Raw genomic sequence first — 21,318 nt, 5'->3', positions numbered from 1 at the left:
CCTTTTTGTCACCAGATTACTGTCACTTTTGATAAGTTAGTGAAAAGTTAGCTCTAGCTTTAGTTATAAAACTTAAGGACCTTAACCATAAACAGCACATAGTTCATTTTGCAATATTAATATTGCATCACTTTCTGATTAGAGTTATAAAACACAATTTGGACACAATCCAAAAAAATAAAAGGCCAGAGAGAAAAATAATTACCTAAGGTCTAATCACCTTGATATAATTACTCTTTATCACTTTTTTTCTGATTATGAGCATGATATATATTTGTTGAAAAAATTGTCTTCCTTTCTTTAAAACTCCTTGAATGTATTTCTCCTGTGAAACCTTTGATTACCCAAGGGGTCATTAATCTGTTTTTCTATTATGGTACACTTATATCATGTATTCACATTGATTATGAATTTATTATTCAGTACTCTAGCATTTTTTTTCTCTGTCTTTCCCACTAAATTGTGCTTTTCCAAGGCAAAGGCCTTGACATATTTGTGTTCCCTGCATGAAGACACTGTGCTTGGTACATGTTAGTCTCCAGTAATTGCTCCCAAATGAATGAATGGTCATCAGTTTATAAATAACAGTATGTTATATCATGAAGGTCAAGGAAATAGGCTTGCATATTTTTCATATTCATTTAATATTTTGTATATTTATTGAAAAAGTTATTGTGATTATTAGATAACATTGGAATCAAATTGCATTAATTTTTATTGCCTGGCACAGACTTTAAAAGCTTGAAATTAAGATAAATTTACACTTGTAGTAATATGGAAAATTTATATAGAAGTTATTTTTAAATGCTGAACTTGATAAGTTCAAGAGGTCAAGATTACTATACATTTTAAATAATGTCTTTCAGGTCTTGGACCATACATTTCTGTTTTTAAAAATTTTAATTTCTGTTTTCACTGTCGTATGTTTCTTTGTTGTGACTCTTCCTATTCCTTATGAGGAAGTTGTGTATATAGTTGTTGCTCAATAAATGTTAAAGAGCTCACTGTTTTTATTCTAATTGAAGTTTTATTTATATTTTTAATTTTTTAGAGAGAGAGAGTGGGGGAGAGAGGCAGAAGGAGAGAGAATATTTTTTTAAATTTTTCAAAATTTTAAATTTACATCCAACTTAGTTGGCATATAATGCAGTAACGATTTCAGGAGTAGATTCCAGTGATTCGTCTCCTATGTATAACACCAGTGCTCACCCCAACAAGTGTCTTCCTTAATGCCCTTCACACATTTAGCCCACCCCTTCCCCCTACACAACCCTCCAGCAACCCTGTTTGTTCTCTACATTATAGAGTCTCTTATGTTTGTCCCCCTCCCTGTTTTTATATTATTTTTGCTTCCCCTCTCTTATGTTTATCTGTTTTGTATATTAAATTCCACATATGAGTGAAGTCATATGATATTTGTGTTTCACTGACTGACTGATTTCATTTAACATAATACCATCTAGTTCCATCCATTTGTTGCAAATGGCAAAATTTCATTCTTTTTTTTTAAGTGACAAATTTTTATTTAGATGTCAGTCATAACATTGCCAATTAAAGGTGTCTAAAAAATGCAATAATTTATATTTTCTGATGCTGGTTGTGTGTGTGTGTGTGTGTGTGTGTGTGCACATGTGCACATGTGCGTGCACCCTTACTTACATTAAGTTCTCTATAATTGGAACTATTGCACAGATACAATTTTGCATTCTTGCTTTTGACATAAAATTAAGAGTCTCCATTACAGTATATTGTTTCCATACTTGCTCTTTTTAAAGTCTGAATCTTAATTCCCCCAATTTACAACAAATAAACACACAGGTTAACAATTTAAATAATGTTTGTCTTCAGCTCATTAGTTTTGTTCTTTTTTTTTTTTTTTTTTTTTTGTAGCCAACCATTGTATTTTATTGGGATAAAACACATGGAATGCGTACTATATTCAGCTTTCTACTACTTTATAAAGCACAGCTCTCTGGTTCCAGAAGTATTATTTACACTTGGTGGTTTTTGTTTGTTTGTTTGTTTTTTTGATTTAGCTTTATTTTTTATTTTTTAAAATTTACATCCAAATTAGTTAGTATATAGTGAAGCAATGATTTCAGTAGATTCCTTAATGCCCCTTACCCATTTAGCCCATCCCCCCTCCCACAACCCCTCCAGCAACCCTCAGTTTGTTCTCCATATTTATGAGTCTCTTTTATTTTGTCACCCTCCCTGTTTTTATATTATTTTTGTTTCCCTTCCTTTATGTTTGTTTTCCGTATTTATGAGTCTCTTTTATTTTGTCACCCTCCCTGTTTTTATATTATTTTTGTTTCCCTTCCTTTATGTTCATCTGTTTTGTCTCTCAAAGTCCTCATATGAGTGAAGTCATATGATTTTTGTCTTTCTCTGACTAATTTCACTTAGCATAATACCCTCCAGTTCCATCCACTTGGTTGCAAATGGCAAGATTTCATTCTTTTTGATTGCTGACTAATACCCATTGTGTGTATATACCACATATTCTTTATCCATTCATCTGTTAATGGACATTTGGGCTCTTTCCATACTTTGGCTATTGTTGATAGTGCTTCTATAAACATTGGGGTGCACATGCCCCTTCGAAACATGTGCATGTGCCACTGTATTACTTGGATGAATACCTAGCAGCGCAATTGCTGGATCATAGGGTAGTTCTATTTGTAATTTTTTGAGGAACCTCCATACTGTTTTCCGAAGTGGCTGCACCAGTATGCATTCCCACCAGCAGTGAAAAAGAGATCCTCTCTGCATCCTCGCCAACATCTTTTGTTGCCTGAGTTGTTCATTTTAGCCATTCTGACTGGTGTGAGATGGTATCTCATTGTGGTTTTGATTTGTATTTTCCTGATGATGAGTGATGTTGAGCATTTTTTCATGTGTCTGTTAGCCATCTAGATCCCTTCTTTGGAAAAGTGTCTATTCATGAAGAGAGAGAGAGAATCTTAAGCAGGCTACACACTCAGCACAGAGCCTGATGCAGGGCTTGATCCCATGACCCTGGGATCATGACCTGAGCTTAAGAGCCAGACCTTCAACTGACTGAGATGCCCAGGAGCCCCTAATTGAAGTATAATTTATATATAATAGTATATTAGTTTCAGCTGTACCACATAATGATTCAACAATTCTATGCATTACTCAGTGCTGAACAAGATCAGTGTGCTCCTAATCCCCTTGATTTCACCCATTCCCACACCCATCTAGCTTCTGGCAGCCACCAGCTTGTTTTCTGCATTTAAGAGTCCATTTCTTCACCTATTTTTCCTTTGTTTGTTTGTCTTCTGCCCACTTTTAAATTGGATTATTTGTTTTGTGTGTGTGTTGAATTGTATAAGTTCTTTATATATTTTGGATATTAACCCCTTATCAGATATCTCATTTGCAAATGTCTCCTCCCATTGAGGGGGTTACCTTTTTGTTTTGTTGCTGATTTCCTTCACTGTGCAAAAGTGTTTTATTTTGGTGTAGTCCCAATGGTTTAATTTTGCTTTTGTTTCCCTTGCCTTAGGAGGCATATCCACAAATACAGTACTAAGGCTGGTGTGCAACAGATTATTGCCTATATTTTCTTTTAGGAATTTTATGGCTTCAGGTCTCACATTTAGGTCTTTAGTCCCTTTTGAATTTATTTTTGTGTAAGGTGTAAGAAGGTGGTCCAGTTTCATTCTTTTGCATATTGTTGTCTAGTTTTGTATCCTGCATTTAACTGAATTCATATGTCAGTTCTAATAGTTTTTTGATGGAGTCTTTAGGGTTTTCCAAATATAGTGTCATGTCATCTGCAAATAGTGGAAATTTTAATTTTCCTTACCAATTTGTATGCTTTTATTTCCTTTTATTTTTCTGATTGCTTTGGCTAGGATTTCCAGTAACATGTTGAATAAAAATGGTGAGAGTGGACATCCTTGTCTTATTGCTGATCTTAGAGGAAAAGCTCTCAGTTTTTCCCCATTGAGGATGATGATAGCTGTAGATTTTCATACATGGCCTTTAATAGGTTGAGATATGTTTTCTCCAAACCTACTTTGTTGAGAGCTTTTATTATGAATGCATGTTGTATTTGTCAAATTCTTTTTCTGTATCTATTGAGATGATCCCAACTGTGAGATCATGTCTTGAGCCAAAATCAAGAGTTGGACACTTAACCGACTGAGCCACCCTGGGACCTTGGGATGATCTATGATTTTTATCCTTTCTCTTGATGTGATGTATCACATTGAGTGATTTGTAAATATTGATTCACACCTGCATCCCTGGAATAAATCAGACTTAATCTTAGTGAATGGCTTTTTAAAATGTATTTTTGTATTCAGTTTACTAATATTTTGCTGAGAATTTTTGCGCCTGTGTTCATCAGAGATACCAGCCTGTTTTTTAGTGTCTTTGGTTTTGATGTCAGGGTAATGTTGGCCTCATAGAATGAATTTGGAAGCTTTCCTTCATCTTCTATCTTTTGGAATAGTTTGAGAAGGATGGGCATTAACTCTTCTTTAAATATTTGGTAGAATTTACCTGTGAAGCCATCTGGTCCTGGATTTTGTTTGTTGGAAGTTGTTTGATTACCAATTCAATCTCATCACTAGTAACTGGTCTGTTCAAATTTTTTGTTTCTTCCTGACTCAGTTTTGGGAGGTTATATGTTTCTAGGAATTTATCCATTTCTTCTACATCGTCCAATTGATGAGCATATAATTTTTCATAGTATTCTCTTATAATCCTTTGTATTTCTGTGGTGTTGGTTTTTATTTCTATTTTTTGTCATTAGCATTTTTATTTAGTATAGTTTATGCTAGAACAGAAATACATAATAATATGCCCTTTCTTATCACAGGGAGTCTTTTATACAACCAAAAGCATAGCCAACATTTTATATGACAAAAGAAAATTGAACCAAATCTGTAAATTCTCAGGAAAGCAATAAGGATAGAAGAAAATAATGTATTTTATATAAATTATATAGGACAGTTACAAGGAAAATCCATTACTTTCCTCTCTGACTCAATTTTACAAAATAAAGTCAACATATATTATTCTGTGAATTGGTAAGAGTGCATAAACACTGTGGCCCTTTCAAAAATATAACAAACTGTTATCTTGACGTCATATGTCGTTCTTAGTTCTTAACTGGAGTTGAGCTTCCTTTCATAGTCTTCTTTAGGTTGTGGTATTTGGGCAGGATTTTCATCAGAAAATCCAGCTGTAGTGTCTGGGGCTGTGGTCGGTTAGTCTGCACCTGACGAAGGCAGTCTGTACCATACATAGATCATTGTATTCTCAGGGATGACCTGAAATGTATTCAGGTTGCAGCAAGCCCCAATGATGCAACTACTTGTCAATATTATGTTTCTGCCCACATATGCTTTTGATTCAATTGCATTGTCTCCCATTTTCATGGTTTGGAAATAACAGCTAACGTCAAACACATTATTGTTGCCATTGATCATAGGTTTCGGCTTTGGATCTTCAAGCATCAAGGGTGATATTATTAGGGTAAGCATTTATGATAAGCACCTGTTCTTCTTTTATTTTTTAGTTAGTTTATTTATTTATGTATGTATTTATTTATTTATAGTTTTATAATACAGTATTGTTCAATTTATTTTTTTAATTTACATCCAAGTTAGCGTATAGTGCAACAATGATTTCAGGAGTAGATTCCTTAATGTCCCTTACCCATTTAGCCCATCCCTCCTCCCACAACCCCTCCAGTAACCCTCTGTTTGTTCTCCATATTTAAGAGTCTCTTATATTTTTGTCCCCCTCCCTGTTTTTATATTATTTTTGCTTCACTTCCCTTATGTACATGTTTTGTCTCTTAAAGTCCTCATATGCGTGAAGTCATAGATTTGTCTTTCTCTAGTTTTGCTTAGCATAATGCCCTCTAGTTCCATCCATGTAGTTGCACACTTGTTCTTCTTTTAAATTACCTTCACCGATCACTCTTGGCCAAGCTTCTGAAATAATTCATGCTTTAGAGTGAATCACTGTCCTAGGTCCTATAGTAATATCGCCCCAAATTTCACTTTCTATATACACAACTGCTCCAGGAGCAATCTTCACACTCTTTTCAGCCTTTTCTGCCATGCTTTGGCCCTTGTCTTATTTCTCCTCCATTTCTGATTTTATTTATTTGAGTCCTTTCTCTCTCTTTGTTGGGTCTGGCTAAATGGTTATCAATTTTATTTTATTTTTTCCAAGAACCAGCTCCTGGTTTCATTGAACTGTTCTTTTGTTTAATTTAGTCATTTCTGCTCTAATCTTTATTATTTCCTTACTTCTACTGGCTTTTGGATTTGTTTGTTCTTCTTTTTCTAGCTTCTTTAGATATATACAAAGTTTGTTTATTTGAGATTTTTTTTTTTATTTTGTGATGGAGTCCTCTATTGCAATAATCTTCCCTCTTAGAACAAACAGCTTTTGCTGCATCCCAAAGATTTTGGACTATTATGTTTTCATTTTCATTTGTCTCCATGTATTTTTTTATTTCCTTTTTGATTTCTTGGTTGACCCTTTCATTTTTTAGTAGTATGTTATTTAGCCACCATGTATTTGTGTTCTGTCCAAATTTTTTCTTGGATTGACTTCTAGTTTCATATTGTTGTGGTTGGAAAAGATGCATAATGTTATTTTAGTCTTTTTTGAATTTATTGAGATTTGTTTTGTGGCCTAACATGATATATTCTGGAGACTGTTTCTTGCTATTTTTAAGAAATGACAAAACCTATATCCCTTTGTGTAAATATCACTCCTTTATTTAACTGTGGTAAAGCCCATAAAAATAAATTTTGGGCGTTATTGAAACATATAGTAACAGACCTGAAGAAGCCATAACAATTATTTAGTGTGCTTTGGTCTCTTTAAATGATGAGGAACATAAAACTCAAAAGTACTGGATGAGTTATTCAAAGTCACACTAATTTTTAGTGTTAGAGCTATGTCTAGGACACAAATCAGGAGACTACGTTATGGATTGTGTAGCTAGGTGCCCCAGTTAAGTGGGGGCTAAGTAGTAAGGTTGGATTCTCTGGGCCTATATGGATATTATCTCTCTAACTACCCATGTGGCCATCTTGAGCTCTCCTGCCCTGTTGCATCTTCTTCTGTCCTATCTAATCCTATTCTACTTTACCATATTCTCTTGTCAATTTCCCCATCTCTCTGTCTACTTATATATCATTTATCTATTTAAATAACACTGATTGAGCTGCAATGAAGTGACTTGAGTTTTATGTATATTATCTCACTGAAACTAAAAATTCCTTTGAGATTTTTATAGTTGAAAACATTGAGGCTCAGAGAAAATAAGTAATAAGCAATATGTTGATCCTTTCTTAAATAGCAAGAGATAGACCCACTTGACTCTATCATTCATGTTCTCCATGACTGTTACATCTGGCAGGTTACTCTTACCTGAGGCAGCTCAACTAGCAGCCTTCTCCTTCATTTCATTTAGGTCTTTGCTAAAATATCACTTCCAAAGTGGGGCCTTCTTTGATGACCCTGTTTGCATTTGAGTTATCATTCCCCATCTACTTTCTTGATTTAGTTTTTCTTTTTAGCATCTATCACTTTATATAACTTTCTTTGTTATTCTTTGCACCTAGAATAATGCTGGCACATATAAGTATTCTTTTTGTTAAATGAATTGGATAAGCCAAATTCACACAGTCCTTAGGTGAACCTGAGTTTACACTGGGAGAGATGAGACAGAAACACAAAGTTCATGTTCTGGGAGCCACAAGTAAATCTTGAGGTCTCGTGGTAGCTAAAGGGGAAAAAGATCAGAAAAGAGCAGCCCAGGAATGAATTCATGGAAGGAAAGGGTCTGGGCTCATTGTTACTAGCAAAGTAGATATTTTTGAGTTGCCTTTGTTGTTTCTTAGAAGCATGATGTCTAGCTGGATAAAATTCTGTTAAAGTACTGGGGCAGTATGACAGAACGGCAAAACCTAGTTGCTGGCCAAGGTGTAGGTTTTGGAGCATCTAAGCATTACCCAATGAGGGTCCCAGGAGAGGGTATTAGGATTCCATGGGAATGCACTCTTCTTGGGAGAAGCAATATAAATCTCATTGTTCTGTAGAATATTGTCTGTCCAGGGCCAGAGTACTTTAGGGTTTGTGAAATATTCCTACCCTCTTTATGCTCAGTGGTTACAGAAGCAGAATTGCAGAATGGGACTTGAACAAACTAGAACTAATCTTGTAGATTCTGGTGGCTGGTTCGCATCTTATTGAGGTCAGGGCCTTGGAGTGTTTTTTTTTTTTTTTTATGTGGAAGCCAGTAGACTAGATGATGAGGGCTTGAGCAGTAGGATTGCATGTTGTGCAGCAGATTACACATTTGATATTCCAGAGACAAGTTCATTGAAAGCGTTATTCCACTTGACAGAACAGCACTTGTGTAGAGCTGCCAGATTTGATGCTATAAAGGAAACATAGCACTCTGGAAATAAATTACACTTTGTATTAACTGAATGATATATTAATCTTTTCCACCATTGAAGCAGGAGGGAGAATGAGCAGTGAATGTTAACACAGCATTATATGGATACCCACTTGCAATTCTTATTTCTTTGATATTCATAGACATGGAATTCAGAAACTTTCTCCAAAGAAAGTTTAACTTGCTGCAGTATTTATGATAGCTTTTCTTTTGTGATCTGTTTAGTTACAAGAACTTGAGAAGCTTTCAAAGTCAAGATTATTCAGATCAGTACCTGTTGCAGCTTTCCAATTTTTAAGTATCTCCAGAAAAAGTTATACTTGGATCTGGCATCCTTCTGGATAATTTGAGAATAATAAAACAGTTAAGGAGCTGTCACAGCTCCTGCCAGGGTAAGAAATTTGAACTAACAACCAGATTGCTGGTCACACAGACCTGGAATCTTACCAGCTGTGTGATTCAAGGCAGGTTGTAGAACATCTCTGAGTCTCATGTCTGTCATTTGGAAAATGAGAACACTAGTTTCATTTTGCAGAGATGCTCTGAGGAGAATGGGATATTAGATGTAAAAATATTTAGTACCATGCATATAGTAAGTTGATTTAATTTTTTCCCTCTTTTTTTGGAGAAAAGAGAGGGAAAGTCTCAAGACTAATTGTACTCTGTTTCTGGATCCTCTTCTCAAAAAGGATCTGAAGTGGTGGAATTATTTTTAAAAGGCCAGAGGTGTTGTGAAGAAGAAACAAAGCTAATGGATTCTGTCTTTAGACCCTTTATCCAGCTTATTTTCAGTCTCCCACAATAAAACAATTTATTATTATTATTATTATTATTATTATTATTACAACCACTACTAACTTTCCTGCAGATGGGGTTTTAAAACAGTTCTGTAACACAGTGATTGATTGATTGATTGATTGATTTCAAAGACAAAGATATATTGAGAATTTATTTTACATTGTTTTGTACAGCATCTAAAGCAAATGCAAGTGAGGAAAATAAAAATCAAGTTTGCTAAGTTCTTATTACATACCATTACAGTAATAGAGGCTTACATATCATTATCCTCTTTAATTTTATATTATTTAATTTTACATTGCTTATCCCTTGGGATTCTGACCTCCAGAAATAAACAGAAATTTTAGAACAAAAATTTACAACATTCTAGTCACTGACTTTCTCTTGTAGGATATTCTACCTATTATAACTTGTGACTCTAGTAGATTTATGGATAATAACATATTGAAAGAAGCAGAACAAAGCTTCTAAGTATCTTAAAATAAAAGGAAGCTAAGATTTATTGAGTGCCCAGTATATGCCAGCGCTCTCACATGTTGGAACTAGTTATTGCACATATGTAACAAATGTAAAACTTGTGTTTTAATTTGGAACCCTGACGGTAGATGTTTTTGTGCTCCCTTCACTCTCAGCACTTCACCTCACACTTCCAGTTTACTTTTGTGTATTATTTGAGTGCATGTTCACTCTGCTACCAGAGGTGAAACTCATTTATGATGTAGCACTTGTGTATCACACTCCCAATGCCTAGCCCAGGGCCTGGCACTTGGTAGGAGCTTGATAAATGGTAGTTTAGGAAATAAACAGAAAGGAAGCATCAGATGGAGGGGGCAGGAATCCTTCCCACTTTTCACTCAGAATGATGGAGTAGTGGAAGGAATGGTATCAATGGGCACAGAGCACTATCAGAAGCTACATTTATTAAGCACCATCTTACTGTGTGCCAGGCACTATGCCAGACTTTCATTTATTATCATACTTAATACTCACGATGACCCTATGCAGTAAGCACTCTTATTCTGTCCCCATGTGAAGAAGGAAGTATCAGAGAGGTTTCATACATTTCCCCAAATTTTACAGCTAGTGAATGCCAGAACTTCAAGGGCCTGTAATGTGTCTGTCTTCAAAGCCTATGTTCTTGAGCACTATATTTGTGGACTTGTGACCTGCGGGGTGTACATGGCACACTAAGTCCCCCAGAAATCATGAGGGAAGGCTGCTGATGATACAGAACTGAATTTATAAACTTGTTGAGTATGGGAGAGTCCCATCTCATCTGTCCTAGTAGTAGTTGCAAAGAAGGAGGTCACAGAAAGGAGTTTATAAGGTTTTGTTTTAAATTTTTAGTTGTGGTAAAGAACACATAACATTAAATTTAGCATTTCAACCATTTTTTTTAAGAAAGAGAGAGAGAGAGAGAGAGAGCACACATGTGTGTGAGAGTGCAGAGGGGCAAAGGGAAAAGGAGAGACAGAATTCTAAGCGGGCTCCATGCCAGTGCATAGTTCAATGTGGGGCTTGATCTCAGGACCCTGAGATAATGATTTGAGCCAAAATCAAGAGTCAGACATTTAACCGACTGAGCTACCCAGGTTCCCATCAACAGTTTTAAAAGGTATAGTTCACTACTGTTAAGTATATTCAAACTGATGTGCAACAGATGTCCGTGACTTTTTCATATTGCAAAACTGAAACTCTCTGTTAACTCCCTGCTCCTCCCCTCCCTGAAAGTCATTGGTAACCACCACTCTACTTTCTGCTTCTACGAATTTGACTACTTTAGACACCTCATATAAGTGGAATCATACCATATTTGTCTTTTTGCATCTATCTTATTTCACCTGGAGTAATGTTCTCAAGATTCATCAGTGTTGTAGCACAAGTCAGAGTTTCCTTCCTTTTTAAGGCTGAATAGTATTCTACCACATATATACACACACGCACATACACACACTACATTTTGTTTATCCATTTGTCTGTAGATGGGAGTTGGGTTGCTTCTACCTTTTGGCTCTTTTGAATAATGCTGCTTTGAAAATGTGTGTACATTTATCTCTTTAAGATCTTCCTCTCAATTTTTTTTTGATGTAGACTTAGGTCTTGACTTGGGGTTTCTGGATCATATTATAATTCTATTTTTTTTGTGTGTTTTTTTGTTTTGTTTTTTGAGGAGCCATCATACTATTTTCCATAGTGGTTGCACCATTTTACTCTCTCACCAATAGTACACAAGCTTTCCAGTTTGTTCATATGCTCTCCAATACTTGTTATTTTGTTTTGATAGTTTTCCTAATAGATGTGAGGTGATACCTCATAGTAGTTTATATTTGAGTTTCTGTAATGATTAGAGGTTATTAGTAACTAGAGTTAGTCATGGAGTGATTTCAGGGTGTAAATTAATAAGTATGTTCTGGGCAGGGATAGGGTTTGTAAAGCAGATGAGTTGTTGGAAGAGGTGGGCTCTTATCTTTGGAATGCATGCATGTGTGGATTTACTGTCAAAACAGTTTGTGATCATTTTGGAGAACATTTGGATCTGAGTGATTTGGTGTCAAAATCATGTGAGTGTAGTAGCTTCTGTTACATATCATGGCTTGGTTTTTAAGCCATGTTTGTCTTGAAAATTTTGGTTTCTGTTTGATTCTTCTCTTTGCTAAGGTCACTTTCTCATGCCTCACATGATGCTCTGTACAGTATTTGGCAGCCAGGTGCCCATCTTTCATGGTTACTGTAATAGTTAATTAAGATAACAAACATGGTTTTAGATGTAGCACCTGGTACACAGTAAGTGCTAATTAAATAGTTGCACTTAAGTTATGGTAATAGTAATAGTGTAGTCATAGTGAACATGTAAAGTAGTACTTGTAAAGATAATGATGGCACTGCCACTTATTTTTTCTGAATCTCTGTACTTCGAACTGATCCTATTACCACTGCCCTAGTGTAGGAACTCATCACTAAGGATCGTTAGTTCCCTCCTCCTATGCGCTATCTAATCACACCACCACTGACAAAAAATGACCTAACACTCAAGTTTAAAACAGTTACCCTCCTACTTACAACTTCCCCATGGCTCTCCCTTGACCTCCAAAGGAATCTAAGCTCCATTACATTCTGCATTTAGCCTTCCTTACTCCTGTCTCTACCCAGCTCTTGAGCCTCATCCCCTACAGTCCCTGACACAGTATTTATTCTTCAGGGTTCTCAAATGCTTTAGTATCTCATAAAACACCTGCTATAATATCTCCCTTAAAATTTTGATTTGTACACACATAAAAATTTATATAAAAAAATAAAAGTTATCATATCATTCATACTTTCTATTTTTAGTTATTTTTTTTTCTTTTCTTTTGCTCCCTTCTCCCTTTTCCCATCTTACTTGCCCTCTACCCCACTTGCAACTACTGCTGTAATAACATCATATTAGCAACTTTGGAAGTATCCTTTTGAATTTTTTCCATGTTGAGGCAATGTTACATAAACATACTTGTGTGTGTGTGTGTGTATGTGTGTGTATTTGCATACATTTTCCTGTTTAAACACTTTACTGGATGTATCCAATCTCTAGTGTCAATTTCTGCCAAACTTAAGGCCTCTTTAACACCACTGAGTTTTATTTTAGGGGAGAAATATGGCTAAAATGTTACTATTTCCCCCAAGTCACCTCCTTTCCCTGACTCAGTTACTGAACTGAAGGGCCCAATATCTGCAAGAGCTTGACATTTTTAATTTGAAAGTCCTATTGTCATTTCTGTCACCTTAGATGGGAGTGTTAAGAAGAGGTCACTGGAAAATTACTGACTCTAGATGAACAATTTGTTCTTAATTAAAAAGCCTGATGAAACTCTCTTTGGGAAATGAACTCATTCAAATGAGAGATAATTTAAGCTCATCCACTCAGGATACTTTTTTCTCTATTTTTCCTTCACCCAGTACATAAAATTTTTATTCAGTCTTGTAATATAAGTTGAATTTGACAGGAGCAATTTTTTTTTCATTCAAACCATAAAATTATTATGTTGTATGAGTTAACATTGTGTTTTCCTCTCAGAAAAAAATGAGTACCGCATTCCCTAGAGACATTGTCTGGCAGCAATGGAGAATGGAGTAAAACTACTCCCTGCTGGGGTTTCAGAATGGGAAGCAAACACAGTATCATTAAATACACATGGACTCTTAAGTCAGAAGGCCAGAGTTCAAGCCCAGTTCTGTCACTGAAGAGCTGAGTGACCTTGGTGAAATATTTGAAATGGGGTTTCCCCTTGTCTGTAAAAAAGAATAATAATCCTTGCTGTATATCATTGGCTATTCTAAGGTTCAAATGAAGTAACTGTTGTGAAAAGATTGAATGAATGCAAAGTGCAATGTAAACATATGGGATTGTCAATATTGATGCCTCCTGCTGCTGATGCACTGTGAGAAATAGTTTCTTATTAGTTTGCTAGATAGATCCATCAACCAGTGACTGGTCACTAGGCAGAATGCCATCAGAATGGAAAGGTAAGCCCAACCTCTTCCTTCTTTATCATCCCCAATATAAAATGAAAAATCTGAGGCCCAAAAGGGGAAGTGCATTGACGAAAGCCACACAACCAGTTAGTGGTATAGCCAGAACTGGATATTCCACTTCCTGCCCAGTATTCTTTCCCAAACGCCCTGCTTCTAACTTTTTAAAATAAATAATAGAATTCTAGTTTGACATGACCACTTAGAAATGGAGAAGCATAAAGAGATTGGAGGTTTGTTTAACATGCCTCATTCCCATTTATCCCCTGGAGGTTCATATTTGCATATTGTTTGAGGTAGTGTCAAGGAGAACTTAAACTGAATTGAAATGAGATACCAGATTCTCAGATACAGAGTCAAACTACCCTCACACCCTGATCTGTGTTGGTGATTAAGTGAACGGTAACAACAGGCCAGTATTACATAGCTTACTGGAACAGCATTCCCCAAATTGTATTCTAGGGATCACTTGTGCCAGGGTAGCTGCTCAAATAAGATAGATAATTGCTGCATTGATATACTTTCTCTTGGAGATTCATGGTGCACATCAGCATCCTAAGCTCCTCAGCAATGTCACAACAAGGAAAATTTGTTTAATTTTGTTTAAAGGTTAAACTGATAAATTTGTGTCAAGAAAATGTTTTTCCCCTTAAACATTTAATATTGTCCCCTGGTTTGTTGTTTCTCTTCTGCCTAAGGAGGAAAAAATAGTAGATGCCAGTGTCTATCTCCAGGAAGAGTCCATGCACACTGCTGTCTCTGCCACCTGTTCCCCGCCTTGTGCAGCCGTGGGTAGGGGAGACATTGGCTGCTAAATTGTGCTGGGCTTTATGAGTTCTCTGTCAGGATGAGGGGAAGAGTTCAATGCCAGGGCAAACTTAATAACCATTAACCAGATGCAAATGCAGACATGTCTGCACATGCCAGAGTGAGAAGATGATAACAGCCAAAACCCAGATTAGATTATCTGCATCTCAGTGCACATCCATGTTAACAGACTATATCCAGGCCCAGGTACTATTTGCCCCCAAAGCTTTGATATTTGAAAGTCGCTCACCCATTCTTCCCACAACTTAGACACAACTCAAAGAAAATTGGGTAGAGGAAATCTTGAATTGCCATCTAAATCTTGAATTAATTGGGGGGGCAAAACACAAGAACAAGGCCAAGAGTCATTCTTCACCTTTGTCAAATGGGGGATTGAGGTGGAAATCAAGTTCAGAAATGGAAATGTGAAGTTTAATTTTGTTTTGCATTTCTGAGTTTGTGGACTGGGAAAAGGGTCTACCTCCTATAAATTTCACATTGGGATCTTTTGCTACCTTATACCCACTTCCATGATTCTGGAAAGTTGGTCATTTAATTAGTACATTAAAATGTTTTTGAACATCTATTTTGATCATTATTCTTTTACATAAAAAAGGGGTGCCTAGCTGGCTAAGTCGGTTCAGTATCCAACTCTTGATTTCTGCTCAGGTCATTATCTCACAGTTCATGGGATCCAGCCCTGCACTGGGCTCTGTGCTGATAGCATGGAGCCTACTTGGGATTCTCTCTCTCCCTGTCTCTCAGCTCCTCCCCTCCCCCCCTCTCTCTCAAAATAAATAAATACAACATTAAAAAAGAATAAGGCGTGATTCTTATTTTCAAGTTGTTGCTAGATGAGTAACACAAAAAAAACGTAACAGATGTTCAAATGGGAATAGAAGTTGACTGTATTGGTCAGTGAGGCAATTCAGGCAGGGAATTATTTCTGTAGTAGGAAAGAAGGACATTGAATTTATTTAGTAGAAATGAAATGAAATACTAAATCTAAAAAAATGAAAAGGTTGACAAGACCCTAATAGCAAGATAGATAAAAACAAAATTAGCAGGATGTCTTTCATTTTTTAAGCTGTATAAAGACAGGGAACAAGATTATGGAATTTCACCAACTGGAGTTAGGAATTACATAATCCCTGAATTGCTGTATACCATTCCTGATTGCCCCTGCCCTGAACCCTCCAAATGATGATGATAATAAAATTAAACAAATGAAGAGCAAGAGAGTGGGATAATGTATACTCAAGGTACTTCTTTTTTGTGAAAAGTCTCTCAGGCTATATATGTCTGATTTAATACAGATTTGGTTTTGGAAATGCATGTGGCTTTTCATGTCCATAAAGAAACCTGCATGGAGATAATTCAGTGAAGAGATTTGGAATTATTTTTGAGGGAGTGGAAAGATCTCCATTACATGGATGGAGGTAGGGATAGGTGATGGCAGGGTAGTACGATCTGTCTGCAGGGTTTGGATAAGACAAATAACTACAATAAGTCAAAAATTACTGTAAGACAAGAAAGCCAGGGATGATTACAATGCTGTGGCTTCTGTGTAAGATGAAGAGCCACTCAACTAATTTTAAGAGGATCTTGTGAACTGAGAAAGGAACGTCCCCTTTGGGGAAAGTGACTACAGGTTTTTTGGAAGCTCAGATGACCAGTAAGTACATATTCTATTATTATATCTAGACCTTTTCCAAAGGGTTCAGTCATCAACCCGGATGAAAAATCAACTGGGGCAGCATCCCAGGCAGTGTCCATGAGAGTATGAAAAAAAATTACAAACCATAAAGTTGATACTCTGACAGATTCCTTGAGCTCTGCCTCCCAAACTCAGGATTACTGGTCCTCACGGAGGAGGTCAGAATGGAGGAAGATGTTGGAGGCTCTAGGGAAGACTGCGTCACAGCCCCACTTACTACTAATTCTAAAATGACTCAAAAGAGGGATACCTGGCTGGCTTAGTCATAGAGCATGGGACTTGATTTTGGAGTTGTGAGTTTGAGCCCCATTTTGGGCAGAGAGATTACTTAAAAAACAAAATGACTCAAAGATTATTTTTTCCATTTAAAAACTTAAGTTTTAAGAAAAAAAACTCTGATACTCTGAAAATTATTGTTCTGGGTATATTGACTTCTTGTCCCCTTCCTGATCTCTATTAGCACTAATTCAGCAAATTTGTCACTCACAATAAAAATATGTGCTTGAAATATAAAATAGTGTGATATCAAATAGAACTTAACATGATAATATTCTCAGTAAATTGTCCTAAGATCATCTCCAATTCAGTAATGTGGGAGTCTACATAAGCCTTTTTGAAAATATTGAATCTCTTAATTTTTTTTATTAAAAATTTTTTTTATGTTTATTTCTGAGACAGAGAGAGAGAGACAGAGCATGAGTGGGGGAGGGACAGAGAGAGAGGGAGACACAGAATCTGAAGCAGGCTCCAGGCTCTGAGCTGTCAGCACAGAGCCCGAGGAAGGGCTTGAACTCAGGAACTGTGAGATCATGACCTGAGCTGAAGTTGGTCACTCAACTGACTGAGCCACCCAGGCGCCCCTGAATCTCTTAAGTTTTTAATTCTCACATATGCAACCACGTAGCCAAATCATAGTCACTACACATACATTTCATAAACTTCAGTGAGATGATGTTTAACATCTTAGTAAAAATTCTGTCTTCACTTAAGTCAACATTGAGTCAACCAGTAAACAATAATTTTTAATCCAAGTAGTTGCCAGTGTTTGTACAAAATAGAACTGTAAGTCTCCTTGTTGCCTGCAAGAAGAGGTACTTCACACAGACACTTATAAGTTAAAAGTCTTGACTTAAAAGCATCTTTTAAAAAAAGCATCTTGTGGGAAATAATTATGTCAGAGTCTTTCCTAGCTTAGCATCAGCTCTACACTGTTGGAATTTTTCAAATTCTTCTTGTTTTATCGTTTCAACTTTGCTGAAAATTCACACTCCACTAAGGAGATTATTTTGCAACATTGTGGATATAGATATTATGGTTCTCAATGCTTCTAAAATATTGGAAATCAGTATTAAAACTTACTGTACTTGATCTTAGCCAAAAGGCTGAGAAGCGATTAAAAATTACTGTAACAAGGGAGTGGACAATGATGCAATATGTAATGTAATATAACACATAATAAAATATATGAGGCTAGTATATTTCATATAAAAAGGAGCTAGAGGAGAAATTTAGATTAAATCTCAAAATGCTTTGTTTATTATTATTCTTTACAAGTGCATGGCAACATTATTTGAGGTGCTACATGATCTATGTGTTTAGATCACCTGGTGTTTGTCTGGGGAAGGGTAATATTAGAGTTGGAATTTTCTGTTTTCAGATAGTTGGGTCTGTGCTCAGACAAAGTTGGATCTACCCACTCTGGTGATAGGCCAGAAGCCAAGATGAAAGAAAAAAGAGAAAGGGAAGACTTTTCAACCCCATAATTTTATTTGGGGTCAAATAAATGTGTCATTCAGGACAGTATACACTAATCATAAGTATCTAAGTTGTAATTAAATAAATTACATTAAAAGTCATTTACTCATTTACATTAGCCACATTTCACATGCTCAATAGCCACCTGTGGTTAATGGCTATTGTCTTGTATGAGAGTCTTCTATACTGTAAGATAGACCCTTTCCATCATTACAGAAAGTTTTCTTTTAAAATTTATTTAAAATATATACTTTATTAAGGTGTGATTTAACATATACAACTTCATGAGTTTGGGGGTATGTGTACACCCATGAAACCATCAGAATGGCTCTATAGGACTGAACACCTATGTTAGTGGACAAAACTGGAGGCTTGTGAAAGGATAAAATATTTTTACATACTCTTACTTTGAAAAGAAAAACAATGACACGTTTGAGATAACATGAGCTTATGAGCTCCCTCCCTTTTTAAAGAAGTCTCTCCTCTGTCACTAAGGCTAGAGCACGCTCTCCTCCATTCATCCAGCTGCCTGCTGGGAATGGTAGAATGGGGGAGCAATGTCACGGGCCTCTCTGTCCATGAATTTTGGCTAGCAATATTTTTTCTACAAAAAAGAACTGTATCTTATGAATTAATTTCACATCTTGGAGCAGATGTTTTTATTACTTTATTTAAGAGAGAGAGAGAGAACGAGAGAGAGAGAGAGATCAAGCATGCCTTGGGGGGTGAGAGTAGCAGAGAGAGAGAATCCCAAGCAGTTTCTGCACTGTCAGTGCACAGAGCCTGATGGGGGGCTTGCACCCATGAACCCTGAGTTCATGACCTGAGGTGACATCAAGAGTCGTCCGCTCCACAAGCTGAGCCACCTCAGTGCCTTGGAGCAGAAAATTTTAAGATGAGTCTGAGTCACTTATTTTTGGAAAAACAAACAGCCCGAAGAGTAAGAAACAATGATTATAGGTAAGAGAGTTAAATTGCATCTTTTGAATGATCTATGAATTCATGATAAGACAAATGCAGGAGAGAGAATACAATATGGGCTAAAGAGGAGTTTTCCAGTATTGGGCATAAAAATGCTATGTATGGAATAACCTTAATTCTGTGAGCAATACGCTGGAGTTTGGACCAATAACTAGATTACCCATTATAAATGATGGGCAATTGAGAAATGAGAGGAGGCCTGGTCAGAATATATGGATATAGAAATTAATGAGGTAGGATTTTTGTTAAAGGAAGGTGAAATTTTTGAAATACATATATAAAAACTAGAAGATAAGCATATGGTATTGATCAAAGGAAGGGTTCAGTAGGAAAATCTATTTTATAGGAGGAGTGAGCAGCTATCAGTGTTAATTAGAAATAAAATAATTTGTTAGTAAATTTGAGGAATTAAATTTGAGAAGGAATGAATGTAAATTTTAGTAAAACTTTGTAGAGAAAGAGACCAAACAAGGATGCATACTGGTAAGACAGTAGACTATATTCTTGAGGGGATCACAAGCATACTGAGCTGGACCAAATAGCATTATCCTCCATTAAGTGTATTTTTCTATAAAGCCAAAAATATACATGTTTCACTTACCTCCTTGAGTGGAGGAGAGCCAGAAGTCAATAATGTGTGTAGGATACACTGGGGGCACAAAACAGGGAATATTGAACTCCAGTCAGAAAGCCTCATGGAATTGGATGGCATTTCATGTTTGGGCCCTAAAGAATGAGTAGGCATCCTCTATTCTATTACTGGGGGGTTGAGGGAGAGAAGAGAAAGATTTCAAGGAGGAAGAACCATATTTGCAAAGACACGGAAGCAAGAAATGCAGGGTGCTGCTGAAGAACTGCAACTATTCAGAAGCCTAGGGAATAGGATCCCAAGCAGAGTGAGATGATGTATGTTTCAGATCATGGCAGGCTTCGGATGTTGGTGTAAAGCAGCTGGCACTTATAGGACAAACATTCTATTGAGGAAAAGTGAATAGATTCAACTAGCTCTTAATATTTGCACATGCAAACCATATTTTAACCTCAAGCCATAAAATCCCAAATTCATTTTCTGTGCCTTTCATTGCAAACAGATAAAAGAACAATATTCATCTCGAAAAACTTAGAAGGTATACAGACAGTGCATATAAATTTTAAAGGAACCAGTATGAGCTCTTCCTTTTATGTACATAATAAAAATTAAGCTCCAGCAAAAACCAATGAAATTAATTATATATCACAGGCTGATTTTACAGAGCATTGTCCCCTGTCTTTAGGTACTGTAGGACCCATCAGAGTCTGGAACATAGCCCTTGACTGCTGGTTGGGAACATTCCTCCTTCTGTTCTGAGAAATCTGCATGTTCAAGTCAGAGTTCATGATCTCTTAAGGCCTCAAAGGCATATCTCCAGTCACCATTGCTTTGCTTTGCTTGTTGGACTTTGTTTCATTGTGTTAGAATGATGTTCTCCAATGAGAGGTGTATTAGTTTCCTGTTTGCACCGCAACAAATACTTAATGGTAAAAGAACATAAATATATTCTTTTTTATAGTCCTGGAGGTCAGAAATCTGAAATCAGTTTCAGAGGACTGGAAGTCAAGCTGTAGGCAGGAATGGAGGCTCTGCAGAGGAGAATGTGTTTTATTTCATTTTTTTAGTCTTTAGTCTTTATTCAACTTGTGCTTTCTTTCAGAGCACATCATTCCAATCTCTGCTTCTATCATCATATTACCATCTCCTCTTGTGTAGTCAAATCTTCCCTCTACCTCCCTCTTATAAGAACATTGAAGGTTATAGTTAGGGCCCATCTGAACAATCCAGATTAATCTCTATCTCAAGATCCTTCTTTTTTTTTTTTTTAATGTTTATTTATTTTTGACAGAGAGAGACAGAGCATGAGCAGGGGAGGGGCAGAGAGAGAGAGGGAGACACAGAATCGGAAGCAGGCTCCAGGCTCTGAGCTGCCAGCACAGAGCCCGATGCGGAGCTCGAACTCACAGACCGCGAGATCATGACCTGAGCCGAAGTCGGACGCTCAACCGACTGAGCCACCCAGGTGCCCCCCAAGATCCTTCTTTTAATCACACATATACATTCCTCTTGCTACCTCAAGCATACCTCTTGCTACATTCTTCTTTCAACCAGAACATTCACAGATTCCGGGGATTAGGACCTGGATATATTTGGGAGTTTTATTTGAATATTATTATAGGAAGGGACTCAAAACCATTAAGCTTTTATATTGGAAATTTGCTTAAAATTGCTACCACCATGTTGGAAGACCATACT

The 21,318-nt window shown here is 36.5% G+C and overlaps 1 pseudogene; it reads right to left on the bottom strand.

The window, feature by feature from the left end:
* Positions 1-5,133: 5,133 nt before the first annotated feature.
* On the bottom strand, positions 5,134-6,108 carry LOC109267100 (dynactin subunit 6-like; annotated as a pseudogene).
* Positions 6,109-21,318: the final 15,210 nt, after the last annotated feature.

Source organism: Panthera pardus, unplaced genomic scaffold (assembly GCF_024362965.1).
Source record: "Panthera pardus isolate Hobbes unplaced genomic scaffold, ASM2436296v1 HiC_scaffold_12, whole genome shotgun sequence".
NCBI classification, from domain to species: domain Eukaryota; kingdom Metazoa; phylum Chordata; class Mammalia; order Carnivora; family Felidae; genus Panthera; species Panthera pardus.
The sequence above is the reverse complement of the archived record's forward strand: the minus strand, read 5'-3'. Positions and strand labels throughout refer to the sequence as shown.